This window comes from Budorcas taxicolor, chromosome 13 (assembly GCF_023091745.1).
Source record: "Budorcas taxicolor isolate Tak-1 chromosome 13, Takin1.1, whole genome shotgun sequence".
Taxonomy (NCBI): Eukaryota; Metazoa; Chordata; class Mammalia; order Artiodactyla; family Bovidae; genus Budorcas; species Budorcas taxicolor.
In genome coordinates this window covers 34501235-34517018 of record NC_068922.1, presented here as the reverse complement: position 1 = coordinate 34517018, position 15784 = coordinate 34501235, and the positions used below count along the sequence as shown (strand labels likewise).

Genomic DNA, 15784 nt, shown 5'->3' with positions numbered 1-15784 from the left:
CCATAGGCTGAGGATATAAAAAAAAATTAGAAGTTTTGAAACCTCTGACTGTTTAATGAACAGGCTACCCTGCCTGGAGGAGCATCTCTGTTGATGGAAGCGTTTCTATAGAAACTGCACACCTGTCTGACAAGCATTCTCCAAAAGAGGAACCTGGCTGAATTTGTAACAAAATTTTCTAGGTTCCAGCCAAAAGGAATTATGCAGTTTCTCAGTTGATGGCCCAAAGGAAGCAAAGTTGTGTGTGTGTTTAATTCACACATTTAAAAAATTAAGCCAAGATATTCAACTAGATTATTGCACATCTGCTGAAAGGTGACTCTGATTCTCGAGTATATTTCCAGAAAAGCTGTCCAGGGAGAGAATGACTCTGTGGGCATTTTTCCATGTGATATGGGCTTCAGTGGGTGCAGGGTGGGATCCCAGAGGGCCCTCGGCAGCAGGTGGGCACAGACAAAGCACACCCTGAATCAGGGTAATTGACCATTGGGATCAACAGGGGGACAGTGATGAAAGCTGATAGTAAACTGTCTGAAGTGGGTATGTAGGTTTTGCTGGGCCGTGAGGGAGATTATATGAGTTGATTATACATCTGACTGTTATGAGGGTCTGAACATGACTTTGGAACCCCACCTGCCCTGCCACCCTTGAACCCCTGGTGTCTGCCTCCTGCTCCCGTAGCCCCATTGACCTGTCCTTGGAGGTGGTGGAGGAGTAGTCCTTAATACATGAGAGAAAGCACAGTAGGGTCATCTTTCCTGAAAACTTCTATATATTTGAGCCTCTGAAGGCATATTTATTTGTGTTTTAACAAAGTCATCTCCTGTTTCCTCCTCAAGCCTCCCTTACTCCAGCAAGAAGTGTTTTCTCCTCCTCCTTTCTGCACGAGCATTGCTGGGTCCTTGTCTTGTGCCATTCCTCACGTTAATTATGTGGAAAGAGGCATTTGCCCACTTACTGTTGCTGCTGCTGAGTCACTTCAGTCGTGTCCGACTCTGTGCAACCCCATAATACTAGACTGTTAACTCCAGGAGGCAAAGGATTTCTTTGTTTTGTTTTCTACTGGATGTCAGGCGCCTGGAACGGTGTCTGGTATGTGGAAGGTGTGTGATAAACGTTTACTGGGGTAAATGAGGTGGTGAATGCATCTTTCTGACCCAGATTCCTTAGGCTCAGGACCCGTCCCTTCATCCATGAACTTCTTGCTGGACTGACACAGCGGCTGGCCTACTCACTGACCACTGGTCTGTGGGGTGTGATCACCCATACCTGGTCCCTCAGAGGGGCTGGGGACGGGGTGTGCTGTGTTGTCACCACCTTGGTGATCTTAGGTTAAACTGTCAGCTATTGAAGGCATTTCCTGGGTGCTTACAGGTGTGACATGGAAGGGAAGCAGCCGCCACGGGGCAGCTCTGGCGTCCGTGGTGGGACCAGCCCCTCCCAGGAAGCATCTCTGATGGATGGGCCATGGCTGGTGGGAGACGTGGAGGCAGGAAGGGCGTGTGCTTCCCTTCTGGTCGGGTCTTCCCTTCTGGTCGGGTCTAAGAGGAAGCCTGTGGTTAAGTCACGTGGCAGCAGAGTATCTGTCCCTGACGGGAGGGTTAAGGTGGCCCAGAACAAGCCCTGCCTCTGTTCAAATACTTAAAAGAGGACAGACAGAGGCTGCATTGCAAGGCATGGGATGTGATTTGCAGCAGATAAGGAGTTAGGTCTATGGAAAGTCAAATCTAATTCCGATGATCTAATAACATCTTTGAGTGGTTGCCCTGAGGGTCAGTTCTGGTTGGTTATGGCTTTTACTCCCCTCCCACCCAGCCCCACAATCATAAGGAGGAGAGCGGGAAGCCGACTTTCTCAGAACCTCTGTGCCAAGAGAGTTTATCTGGAAAGGACATTGTAGGTACAAGACTTAGGCTGTAAGGCACAGTAAGAGTTGCCTTCTGGTCAGCTGATGAGTAACTTTGAGACGATTATGAGATATTAATGTCATAACCTGGATTTCTGCTCCTGTCCTCCTTTCCTGCGCGCTTCTTTCTTCTTGCTCATCATCATCGTCATCTCCTCCTCCTCTCACACACACACACACACACACACATACACACACACACACACACACACACCCCTACCCCTCCCCCCGCCCCGGCTGACACTTGAGAAACTGTCAAGCCTTTCCCTGTCAGGCTCTGTGCAGAGGTGGCTGGAGTCACTCTAGTCATCACCAAGTATTTATGAAGCTCTCACTCGGTGTCATGTAATTGCTGCCAACTTCTCCTCCTTCTCTGCTTTGTGCGCCCTGAGCCTTGCTCTCTAGTTGCTCCATGCTCTCCTATTCCGTTCCCCCAGGGTCATCCCTTCTCAGCCTCCCTTATCAAGTCCTAGTCCCTGCCCCACCTCCACCTCCCAGAAGCCCACCTGGTTGCAGCCCTGCAGAGCCCCTGCTGCGCTCACCTCCAGCCCCAGGAAAGCAAGCCCAGCAGGTGATGCCAGTCACACTGGGGGAATCAGCACCCACCCTGAGCCGTGACCACCTTGTCACTCCCTCCCTTTGCCCATCTCGCCCTGGGCTCCCTCACCCTCCCGGGATACGCAGGGCACTTGTGGTAACCTGACCCTTTGGCTGTGGCCCCAGGGCTGACATCTAGTCTCAGCTTAGTATAGTCAGCTCCTCGGATGCAGGCCTCCAGCCCCACCCGGTGGTCCCATGTCAACCTATATGAGAGGTGATGGCCCCACTTGGGAAGCCTTCACAGAAAGACCTAGGCTTACAAGAGAAATGGCAACGTTCCTGTAGTTTTCACGTCTTGTACCTAGAAGTGTTACTTGGAGGGAAAATACATCTTTTTGGCATCTGCGTTCATGGGTTGGGGGTAGCTGCTGAGCTGAGTGGCGAGGGAGAATGTGTGGAACGGAACAGTGGGCGTCCAGGACACTCAGAGTGGGTGTGTGCACTGAGCTCAGTCGTGTCTGACTCTATGACCCCATGGACTGTAGCCCACCAGGCTCCTCTGTCCATGGGATTTTCCAGGCAAGAATACTGGAGTGGGGTGCCATTTCCTACTCCAGGGGATCTTCCCGATCTATCCAGGCATCAAACTCATGCCTCTTGAGTCTCTTACATTGGCAGGCAGATCCTTGACCTCTGTGGCACCTGGGAAGCCTTCACAGAGGGAGTCAAAATGATTCAGTCTCTTCCCTAAGTTTCCATTTTTTTATTAGAGATTTTAAAATTGATTAAATAGCAGTTTTCAATACCCAGTTGATCAAGGTATTTTAGAAACCTTTGATTTGAAAAGTTCTAAGGTGAGTGATCTTTAGTTTGGTGGACAGATGGCTTCTGATGACCTAGGGTGAACTCTTGTAGAAGTGAGTAGGGCTGGTTCTCAAGAGATGCTTCCAATACCCAAGGATCGTAACCAAGTGCCAGTGGGAGAAGAGACTTAGAAAATACGCTCCATGCAGCCACATGGGTGTTGCATCATAGCAGATGCTAGCTGAACAGGAGCCCTAGTTGTGGCCAAAGGCCGTTGTCAAAAACAGAAGGGCTGGCTCTAATCTCCCCCACCAGGATCCAGCTCAGTGTTCCATAACCAGCTGCTCTGGTTGCTGAAGAGGACATCTCAGGGCCCAGGGTCACCCTTCCTGCCCTGCCAGAGCCAGCCCCCCTGCCTCTTCTCTCCACTTACTTTAGACAGGAAGAAATATCTATGAGACTCTGAGTATAGTCTCAGAAGCATGTCTTAGTTTATTGTCATGGCCCAAGACTACTTAGTAAGTCCTTAGGACTGGAGGTAAGCTGACTGTACTATTTCCTAAGTATCTGCATTTAACAAGTTAAACAGTCTTTGCTCTCAATGAGTTTGTATCACACATACACACACACACACACATGCCTACCCTTATTATTTGCACTTTGACTGATGATATGTGTGTTTCTGTAACACAGGGAGTAACGCAACAACAGGATGGAGATGAGTAAATCTTTACTATAAAAAATCTTTGTGTAACACTAGGGCAGGGCTCTTTTATCCATCATGAGAATAGAAGGATGGAGGAAAAGGCATGGTTTTCCCTTCACCTGGAGGGGGAACAGTGGAGGAAAAATTAGTTTTATTCTTAGAAGAGTTGAGGGCATGACTAGAACATGGTTTGATGTATAAGAAATGCCAACCATGGTGGGACTGGTTGGGGAACAGAGCCGGTGTGCCTCTGGGAGGCGTCAGGGGACTGCATGGATAGGAGTAACATTCTAGTAAGTTGGAGGGCTGGTTTCTAGGGGTCCTGGTATTTCAGGTTCTACTCTGGGTCATGGATGTGACCTGGGCTTACTGAACTGATTGCTACAAAGTTATGTGTGGTAGGGAGAATTGTGACTCCCCAAAGAATCATGGTTCACATCCTAATTCACAGAGGCTCTGGATATGTTAGGTTACATGGCAGATAGAAAGGTCTCATCTGGCCTGGAAATGGGGAGGTTATCCTGATGGTCCAGGTGGGTCCTATGTAATAACAAGGGTCCTCTGACGTGAAGGAGATGCAGGAGAGTCAGTGTAAGAGTGATACCGTGGGATAAAGTCTCTGGAGGAGGGGCCACAGGTCAAGGAAGGCAGGGGCCTCTAGAAGCTGAAAAGGCCAGGAAATAGATTGGCCCCTGAAGCTGCCAGAGGGGATTGCAGCCATGCTGACACCTCAATTTTTAGGCCAGTGAGACCCAATTCAGACTTCTAACCTCTAGGGCTGTAAGGTAATAAAGTTATTTTAAGCCACCAAGTATGTAGTAATTTGTTACAGCAGTGATGGAAAACAATCCAGTATGAAAACCTGCCTCTACTGTGGAGATGTGAGACTCCCTTAGTTATTTATGAAACTTAATATAGTGAAAAATTTATGAAAGATAAATAACTCAAAGAATCTTGTCAAAATGAATTGTAAGATCTCTCTAAGCTAATCTGTTTCAGTAAAGTGAGGGCAAGAATTTTATTTCCTCACTATTATACCCTCACTGCCTAATTCATTTTTATAATTCATTTTTTAAGTGAATGAAACTCTTAAGTCCATGAAAAAACAAAACAACCATCTTTTCAAAGAAATTATTTTATGCAAAAGTGTGTCACTATGATTAGAAATCTTAAATAAAGACTTTGTAAACCAATAATATTATACTTTACATTGGTTAGAGGATTTAATTTCTTTTAAGTTGTTGCGTGTAAGCAGGAATCATTTTTGCTTTCTTGGGTTCTAGGAACTTCTTTTTACCTATGCATGGTTTGAATGTTAACTTGCCCTTTGTCTTATCAATAAAACTACTGTAATATGTAGCAAGCTGTAACCTTAAATCCATGACACCCCCCCCGCCGCCGACACACACACAAAAGTGCTCATTATTTGTGAAATTTAGTTTAGGAAACCTGATACTATAATACTTATCTATTATAAATGATCTTTGCATGGACTCTTAGAATTACAAATATTTCTAGTGTAGATTTGCTGTTTCTTGGCTCACTTATTCTTTGAGAAAAATCTTGGTTAGGATTTTGCTATGTGCCAGTCCATGGGAAAACAAAGGTAACTAAGATGTAGCACTTTGCAGAGAAGACAATGGCAGCCCACTCCAGTACTCTTGCCTGGAAAATCCCATGGATGGAGGAGCCTGGTAGGTTGCAGTCCATGGGGCTGCAAAGAGTTGGGCACGACTGAGTGACTTCCCTTTCACTTTTCACTTTCATGCATTGGAGAAGGAAATGGCAACCCACTCCAGTGTTCTTGCCTAGAGAATCCCAGGGATGGGGGAGCCTGGTGGGCTGCATCTATGGGGTCGCACAGAGTCGGACATGACTGAAGCTACTCAGCAGCAGTAGCAGAGAAAGCCACCTTCTCAATGGGAAGATAAAGAAGTCTGTAGATAATGAAAAGATGAAATACCCAATACTGAAATAATTCCCAGTGTCAAGAGTAGTAAACTTTCAACTCTGCAAGGAGAATACAGCAAAGAGGAAGAGACTAGAGGACCAGAAGGAGCCTGGCAACTAGAAGGGATGAGTATTAATTGCCTACTGAATCCTGGCATTTGTACACATAATTTTATCATTTTACTTTGCAAAATCACACAGAGTGGAAATAATAATCACTGTGTTCTGAGTCACTGATTTTAAAGCAGAGATGGGCAGACTTTTCTGTGAAGGGCTAGATAGTAAATATTACAGGCTATGGGGCCATACTGTCTCTGTCACACCTATTCAGCTCAACTGTTGAGGCAGGAAAACAACCACATAGAATACAGAACCAAATGTGCATGTCTGTGTTCCAGCAGAATGTTATTGACAACAATGGACAGTGGGCCAGATCTGGCCCAGGGGTTGCAGTTCGCTAATCCCGATTCTCAAACAGCCATGATAGCTACCGTTTCATTTTAGAATATTTCTGGAGAGAGAAATTATAGGTTTCATTAGCTTTACAAGTGGGTTGGTGACAGTTTCAAAATGAATTATAGAATCTCATCAAGAAATAATGGCAGACTAGATTAATAATGGAGGTTCAGACAGACCCAGTTTTCGGACCTTTCACATCATCCTGGTTAATATTTAACAGGCCTCTGAGAATCCAGATATAATCCATCTGTAGGTCATTATATGATGAGTCTAAAGAGAAAAGCACACTAATTCAGTCTTGGCACAGGATATGATGCTGTGTAGGCATGTGTGTGTTTTAGCTCTGATATTTTTTAAATCATGGAAATAAAGATTTGTCTGGAACCATTGGGAAGAAATGAGGTAAATATCTGAACGGATGACCTGGGAGAAGCCTAGAGTGTAAAGTCTCAATACCTGTCTTCTGGAAAAAGGCAGAAACATCTGGTTAGTGTAACAATGAGGGGTGATGTGAAAGGAAACCCCATATCCAGATTAGAAAAGCAGAATACATCTTGACATCTTAAAGCAACAAGCCAGAAAAAAAAATCTGTCTTTAATAGCTGATAGTGTGGGAAAAGTCACTAAATTCAGAGATTGAGTTTCTTAATTTGGTTTCTTAATCCTTTAGAGCAAAACAGTGAATTTTTCTTTCCAAAAGTATATCCAAGTGTGTCTCTTAAGATACAGAGTAGTAGGAAAACACCTGGAAAACCAATACAGAACTTTAAAAAAAGTGACACTGGGAAGCTGTTTAGGTCACCTGTCCCAGCCCTAACGTGACTGAAAGGAGATTTTTCTCTTGGCTGATGAGAGAGAGCTTGGACGAATTTGGTTACATTGGGGAGCTTATTTCTTTTGAGTAAAATTTTCAAAAATCAAAAGCACACAAAGTTTATAAGATGGTTTCAAGTGTAGATGGTTCCAACTGGATTGAAACATTTTTTCACCAACAGGAATCAATTAAAAGGATGTTGTCTCCAGAGGTCCCCATTATTGGCACCCACGAGTGTGTTTTGATCTGGTTCCCCATCCGGCTCTGTACTATTGCTCTTAAGATTGACTTGGAGGAAAGAGGGAGGAAAAGATGGAAAATATGGGAGTTGATATCTTCCTGGAAGACACTGTAGATGTCAGCAGACTGAATTATTCCAACCAAAACAATGTAAGCTTTTCCTTATGCTTTGAATCCTGGGCACGAATCTTGTCTTGGATGAGACAGATGTGATTCTGGGGACGTGCACCGCGTCCTGAGCTTCGGTGACTTTTCTGCCTGTCACTTTTACAGGAATCAGACACCCTACTGCTGTGCATTTGTGTGCTGTTTCTAACCTCTTTCTAAGTTCAGTGGAACTTCATAAAACTCAAGAAATCTTAGGACTGCTTGAAGAAAATAATCTGTAAAGTAGATCAATGTTTTAATGTGGATTATAGCCAACAAACAGCCTTTATGTTGATGGCTTTAATGCATAAGCTAATTAAAGAGTCTTACAAGTTGACTTTTCTTTCCCAACAGACAAAGCCTTTTTTAAAAAAGTTAATTAATTGGACTTTCCTGGTGATCCAGTGGTTAAGGATCTGTCTTGCAATGCAAGAGACACTGGTTTGATCCCTGGTCCTGGAAGATCCCACATGCCAGGGGGCAACTAGCCCGTCCACCACAGTTACTGAGCCCATGCTCAGGAGTCCTGGAGCTGCAACTACTCAGCCCACGTGTAGCAACTACTGAACCCCATGCGCCTGACCTCCGCAACAAGAGAAAAGCCACCATGATAAGAAGCCCGAGCACCCCAACCAGAGAGTAGCCCCTTCTTCTCTCCACAACTAGAGAAAGCCCACACACAGCAACGAGACCCCAGAAAGCCGAAAATAAGTAAATAAATAAATATTTTTAAAGTTAATTAATTTGGTTGCACTGGATCTTCACTGCCCACTGCCTTGTGCAGGCTCTTATTTGTGGCATGTGGGATCTAGTTTCCTGACCAGTTCCCTGCATTGGGTACCCAGAATCTTAATCACTGGACCACCAAGGAAGTCCCCAGACAAAGCTTTTTGCAATGTAAATGTGGTAAGGAATATTCATACTCTACAGTCTTGCTGGCATTCTTTTCTTTTAGCAAGGGTTAAATAAGGGGGATCTTCAAAGCCTTGGTGCTATATTATAGAGAGCTTTGGAATTTTTATTAGCTTCCCTGGAAATCACTGTTCCCTGGAAAGTTCACTAATGGAATATATAGTCTCTTACACAAATCCATTTCTTAGCTGTATAGAGTAAATTACCTAGTCAGTGGGGATTCTATGGCAAGATAAAGTTAATACCTAAACTGATCCCGAGTCAGCTATTCCCATTGTAAAGCTTTTGCAGTCATAAGGTACAATGTTATTTGGGTTAAATTAACATTTCTGTATCTTAACTCACCTCCTGAACTCCCTGAAAGCAGCATAATATGCATTTCCCAGCCAATCAGATGGCAGCTCTTATACATGGAACTAACCTCTTCCAGCTTAGTGGGCAGTGCCAGCCTGCACCCAGTGCCCCCGGCTCCTTCTCATCTCCGCATCTCTGCCTGTGTCACCACCCTGTCCAGAGCTGACTGTCTCTGCCTTCTTGGTGGCGGTGGCCTCCTATCAAGTTCTCTGCTGCTTCTTTCCCTCTTCCCCATCTACCTAACCCCCAAAGTCTATTTTCCTTGGAGCAGCTAGACTGATTCTTTAAAACTAAATCAAGATCATCCGTGCCCTCCTGCATACCCTTACAGTGGCTTCTCATACCTACAATGGCTTCTTGTACCTCCGAATCAAATTCCAAGTCCTTCTTTGGCACAGACCTATGATCTGTGCTCAGCTTTCCCTGTCCCACATTTCCTGCTGGCTTCCCAGGCAACTCCCTGTCCCTCGCTCTGCTCCAGCCACACCGGCCACCTTGCTTGTTCCATGCACCCATTCAGAACTTAAAACTTCACGCTTCCCTGCTCCTGAACCACCTCTCCCTCCACATACCCTGCAGCTTTCTGGCCAGTTCTTCCAGGTTTCTGCTCAAAGGCCATCACCTGAGACCCGACCACTTTATCTAAATGAAAAAACCCCATCCTCTTACCCGGCTTTTCCATCCTTCCTTCCTTCCTTCTCTTACTAATGGACATTCAGCTTATTATTGATTGATTGCTTGGTTTATATGTTCATTCATTTATTTATAGTTCATCTATCCCTCCCAAGAGAATGTAAACTCGGTAAAGACCGGGACTTACAAAGATACACATGTATCTTTCGTGCCTCACATACATAGGCAATCAAGAGGTATCTGCTGGGTGTTGAATGAAGGAAAGGACCAGAGTTATTCACATTGTCTTTGGTCTCCATATATAGACCAAGTCATAGAGCAGTTTATGTTGTTCAAAATGCCAATGATGTTTTTTTATTTTCCTGCCTTAATAAAGTTTTCAATCCAATAGCCAGAGTTTATCTTAGATTTACCTCTTGCCTAAAGATCTTAGCAGTGACCTTGGTCAGCCTCCAGTGTAGTTCAACATGTGAACATAGGTACCATATGGACATGAGGACCTGGACTTTCTGGTGATGTAATGGTTTTGTAGTGGCCATCCATGTCCATGGACAGAGCTGCTGGAATCTTGCTTGCCTTGTTAGTGATTAGCAGGCACGTATATAGCACAAGGAAAAAGAGCCAATAGGCACGTCTATTCTTAGTACAGTAGAGTTCCCATAATTATCTAAGCACTCAAAGGTTACTTTAAGAAATTTTGTAAGACTAATGGAGCTTTTTCTCCTACCAATGAGCTACTCATCATCTTCCTATAAATATTATATGAGAAGAAATCAGGGGTGGGAGTTAATAGAGGAAGTTGGATACACGGTCTGTAGAACCTTGTAGAAGATCCTAAGAGCCCCATTCCATGAGATAATTTTGTTGGCATAATTGCTTAGGGCTGCTTCTAAAAAGTCAGATGTATCAATGCGTAATTTACATTCAGTAAAATTCACTTTTTTAAAAAGCATACAGCTGTGCATTTTGATAAGTGCATACAGATACATTTTTGTAACCACCATAATCAAAATATAAGTTTTCGTCCCTCCAAAATGTTCCTTGGAATGTGCTCCACTGTAATTGCTCAGCCCTGACCCCTGGAAATCACTGATGTGTTTTCTATCCTTATGGTTTTGCCTTTTCTATAATGCCCTGTAAATGGAATCATGCAGTCTGTCGCTGTTTGAGAGGCACCGATATGTTATGGGTAGTTAGTTCCTTATTACTGCAAAGTATTCCAGTGTGAATATAGTTTCTCTTCTCCCTTCAATTCTGTGTTCCAGTCTCTTCTATGTGGATTTTTAATTGACTTTTATGTAAGTATTTCAAACCTTCCCTGTTGCCCGGGTTCCCTTTTTCCTTCTCCGCACCAGTGCAGTGTCTGTACCCAGCAGTTCTAAGTACACATCTGTTTGGTTGATCTCCAGGGGCAGTGATGGCATTTGGGGTGCTTTTGTGCATGTGTAGCAGCCTCATGCAGCATAGGCACAAGGTGAGTGAGCCCTACCCCAGAGCCGAGGTAGAGATTCCTATTATTTCCCTCCTGGCAGTAAGGCATTACCTGCCAGGCCTGGAATATAAAGAAGCCTGCGCATCGAAGAATTGATACTTTCAAACTGGTGTTGGGGAAGACTCTTGAGAGTCCCTTGGACTGCATGGAGATCAAACCAGTCAATCCTAAAGGAAATCAACCCTGAATATTCATTGGAAGGACTGATGCTGAAGCTCCAATACTTTGCCATCTGATGCGAAGAACTGACTCATTGGAAACAACTCTGATGCTGGGAAAGATTGAAGGCAAGAGGAGAAGGGGACTACAGAGGATGAGATGGTTGGATGGCATCACCAACTCAAGGGACATGAGTTTGAACAGATTCCAGGAGATTTGATGGACAGGGAAGGCTGGCTTGCTGCAAATCATGGGGTTGCAGAGAGTCAGACATGACTGACTGACTGAACAATGGGATATAAAACTGGATTGAGCTGTCACAGCAGTGAAGATCCATCTTGCCATGAGGGGGACGTCAGACCAAATCTGTGGTTTTTATAAGATGTATAGATTTAACTTGGAGACACCAGCCGTGAAAAGTGCAGCATCTTGTCCGAAGGATTTCCTATCTCTCAAAGATTTCACGTTGTTTTTTAAATCACTTGTAAGCTTGGCATAGTGGTTAAGAGAGAGAGATCTGGAGACAGACTCTATTAACCACCTATGTGACCTTGGGAACCTTTCAACACCCTAGTTTCTTCATCTGTAGAATGGGGATAAAAATAGCAGCGAGGAGTGATGATAAATGGTTGATTTGTACATGGTGCTTAGAACAGCACCTGGCAGATATTAGGCTGTACAGGACCATTAGTCACTGCTGCTACTCTTATTAACTAACTTTATCCCCGGTACTTCTCTGAAAATGTGCATTTTACATGCATTTGTGACACTTTTCATGAATGTCAGCTTCTAGATACCTGTTCAAAGAAAGATTACGATTCAGTTAATAGGGATTTGGGAATAAGATGAGTTAGGAGTTTGGGATTAGCAGATACTACACACTACTGTATATAAAAGTGATAAACAACAAGGACCTACTGTGTAGCACAGGGAATTATATTCAATATCCTGTAATAACCTGTAATAAAGAATCTGCAAAAGAAAAAATATATACATACCCATATATATATTTAAATTGTGAAAATTTATAATACATGTGCACACACACGTGTGTGTGTGTATACATATATTTATATTCTAACACAACTCTATGGGCTTCCCAGGTGGTGCAGTGGTAAAGAATCCGTCTGCTAATGCAGGAGACTCAGGTTTGATCCTTGGGTTGGGAAGATCCCCTGGAGTAGGAAATGGCAACCCACTCCAGTATTCTTACCTGGAAAACTCCATGGACAGAGGAGCCTGGCGGGCTATAGTCCATGAAATCTCGAAGAGTTGGATGCGACTGAGCACACACAACTTAACAGCAACTAACACAAATATGTAAATTAAAAGAAAAAAAAAGCAGTTAACAGTGAGTGGGAGAGTTTGTGGCATTACCTGGAGTAATGTCCAGTGGCCAGTCATCCCCGGAGGTGTGTATTTATCCTCAGTATGTTGACTTGGGTCATGTTTAGTCTCCTCAGTTCTCTGGTCTCACTTGCTTATTTCCCCTACTTTTGGAAGCTTGGGGTGGGGGGAGGTGTGACTTCTGAGTATCGCTGTTCCCTCCTTCAGAATGTCCCTCCTACATGTGAAGGAACACCAAACCATCAGTTTGTTCACTAACTCAGGGCTGAAAGTTTGGGCACAAGATTTTCAGTCATTTCTTTCTCTCTTCCTAATTATTTTACTGCCATCTACTACAATGATGGTTTCTTCTAGCCCTACTTAGAAACTTTTCCCTGATGTTGCTTTATCAGGCCACCTCTCTGTACTTTGAAGCACGTGTTCAGTAAGTTGCCTCTGTGTTTGGGGCCACCACTTCAAGGCTACAGCAGCTGGTCCCAAGAACCAGTGGGTGAGCACACAGGTGGCAAGCAGACCCAGCCAGCCTGCCCACATCACCACCCCCTCAACGCCCGCCTTCAACATAGCCCTGCTTCTCTCTTGCCCTTCAGAATTACCGCAAAGGCTGGAGGAATTCACAGGCAGACCTCGCTTTATTGCATTTCACAGATAACTGTGCTTTTTACAAACCAAAGGTTTGTGGCAACCCTGTGTTAAGCAAGTCTATGGGTGCCTTTGTTTCCAACAGCAGCATTTGCTCACTTCCTGTCTCTGTCACGTTTGGTAATTCCCACAATATTTCAGACTTTTTCGTTATTATTCTATTCATTATGGTGATCTGTGATCAGTGGTCTTAGGTGTTACTCCTGTGATGAGCTGAAGGCTCAAATGACATTTTTTAGCAAGAAAGTAGTTTTTAGTTAAAGTATGTACACTTTTTTCCACCTAATGCTATCGCACACTTTATAGACTGGAGTGAAATGTAAATATAACTTTTACGTGGACTGGGAAACCAAAACCTCGTGTAGCTCACTTTATTGTAATGTCCGCTATATTACAGTGGCCTGTGTGTTCTGAGCATCGTCTGCAGGCTGAATCATGACTCACAGGAGCACTACTCTGAATGCCGCTAAGTGCCGTGACTTAGAAAATAAAGACCTGTGAGAGACACTGCTGAATTCATAGCAGCCTTTCACCATCACTTACTAAACACAGCTGCTGGTGTGGGGCGGATCAGAGGCAATATTGGTGTTGTAAAGGGGCTCCTCATACTTGAAGCTCTTGAGACCCACGTCTGTAACAGACACCCAGGAGGTGAGAGAGAGGAGGAGAGGGTGGCCCAGGGTCCACCAGGGCCCATTGCCTCCTTACCTGCCATGAGAGCTGATGGGCACATATGCCCATTGATGAAGATCAGCCCCTAGTGTCTATTTTTCTTATCAAATACTATTTGCATGCCAGTAGGTTTTTATATTGTTCGTTTAGGAAAAGAAAGAGCAAGGCCTATCTTAGTCATCTTACTTTCATGAGAACATGCATCTGGAAAGCAAAGACTGATAGAAAGTATCTGCCCTCACCAGCTGGTGAGTCTCAGGGGTCTGTGGCATCCAGGAGACGGAGGAGGGGTCGTGACGTGGTGGTTGCTTAGAGCCCACTGCTGTACTGCGGAGACCCCATGTGCCTTCCACAGAGCCTGTGATCCCAGAAAGGGTCTTAGCTCTGTTTTTGCTGTGGCAGCTGCACAGCTAGGGTCCCTCCTCTAGCTGCCTGGAAAAGGTGCTCATGTCAGGGTTTCAGGTGTGGTCAGGTTTAAGGGCACTTGGAGAATGTCAGACCCTTTGTGGTACACTTTGGAATGTTGAAATGTTGCATCCCTTTTTGCAGCTTGGCATATTGTATGTTTTGTCATTATAACTACAAAGATATATATGTATGTGTATGTGATAGATGTGTGTATATTTATACATGTGTATATATATCCATATATACGTATGTGTATGCATTTGTTTCATTCAGAAATATTAAGGTGGCTCTTACTATATGTCTTACTTAAGCCCATTGTAACGGAATTCCATAGACTAAGTGCCTTAAACAACAAACCATTTATTTCTCACAGTTCTAGAGGCGTCGAAGTCCAAGATCTAATAGCCGGCAGATTCAATTCCAAGTGAGGGCTCCCTTCCCGGTTTGCAGACAGCCACCTTCTTGCTGTGTTCTCACATGGAGAGGAGCAGAGAGAGAAACAGGGTCTCCCTGTCTTTTCTGTAAGGACACAGATACCATCATTAGGGTCCCACCTTCATAACCTAATCACCCCAGAGGCCCCACCTCCAAATACCATCCATCACATTGGAGATTAGTATTTCAACAGATTGATTTTGGCGAACACATAGGTCTGTATTTGGATGCTGTGTGTGTGTGTGTGTGTGCTCAGTTGTGTCTGACTCTTTATCATACTTACAAGCATATATATCTATCAAACAGCAAGCTGAGTGTTTTTTCAGAGTTTGTTTGCACATTTTGTGGTTGCTCTTAGGCAAGTAGTAGGAGACACTGAAGAATTCGAAAAATATATATGAGAGAACTTAAAACTGAGAATTTGGCCCATTAACATAATGTTTCTACTTGCAGTTGTGAGTGATATGTACATCTTTTGACTTGTGAGGCAGAAGGCCTCCCAGGATTTTATAGGGGCCTATTTGAAAATGCACGAAGACTTGGCCTTTTAGGAACCTGTGCTGTAGTGAGGTACATGGGAAGCCCACTGGTGGCAGCGTAAAGCCCATAAAGTGGGAAGCATGTCCCCACAGGAAGGTGTCCCCAAGGGCAGAGGGGAGGGGGCCTTTCTGGATGTCACTAGGGAGGGTTGTGTGCTTATTTTAGCTCCCTCTCCTTCATGTGTCCCCACGTCAGCTGCTATTTTGACTGTGGGCACCTTTCTGCAGCTGGTTGTGTGCTGGCTGCTAGACGCCCTCCCGGGAGAGCGAGCTGCCCTGTGCCCACTGGTTCCCGTCCGTCAATCCACATCCACTCGAGCAATGAACTGTGGCTGTGAAAAGCTACAAACATACAGGATTAGAGGCCTCTTGTAACAATGCTCAGTCCATTTTCGAGAAAAAAAAAATACAACATTCTCTTGGTTAAGAGAAGTAAGGGCAAAAGGTTGGCACAGTCAAATTGTACCTCAAAATGCATTTAATATAGCCTCATTTAGAGCAAACGACCAACATTTAGTACAAAAAAATCCAGTATTTAGGAAAATACTCACTGCTCTATGGATGTTATCCTAATGTGTAAATATACTACAAGCATAATGGTTCAGGATCACAAAATCTCTGATAA

The 15784-nt window shown here is 44.3% G+C and overlaps 1 protein-coding gene across 1 annotated transcript in view; it reads left to right on the top strand.

Annotated features, from left to right (window-relative positions):
- Positions 1–15784, top strand: part of LOC128058239 (60S ribosomal protein L7a-like) — a 67407-nt gene that overhangs the window by 35129 nt on the left and 16494 nt on the right. The gene's annotated exons all lie outside the window — the stretch shown is intronic.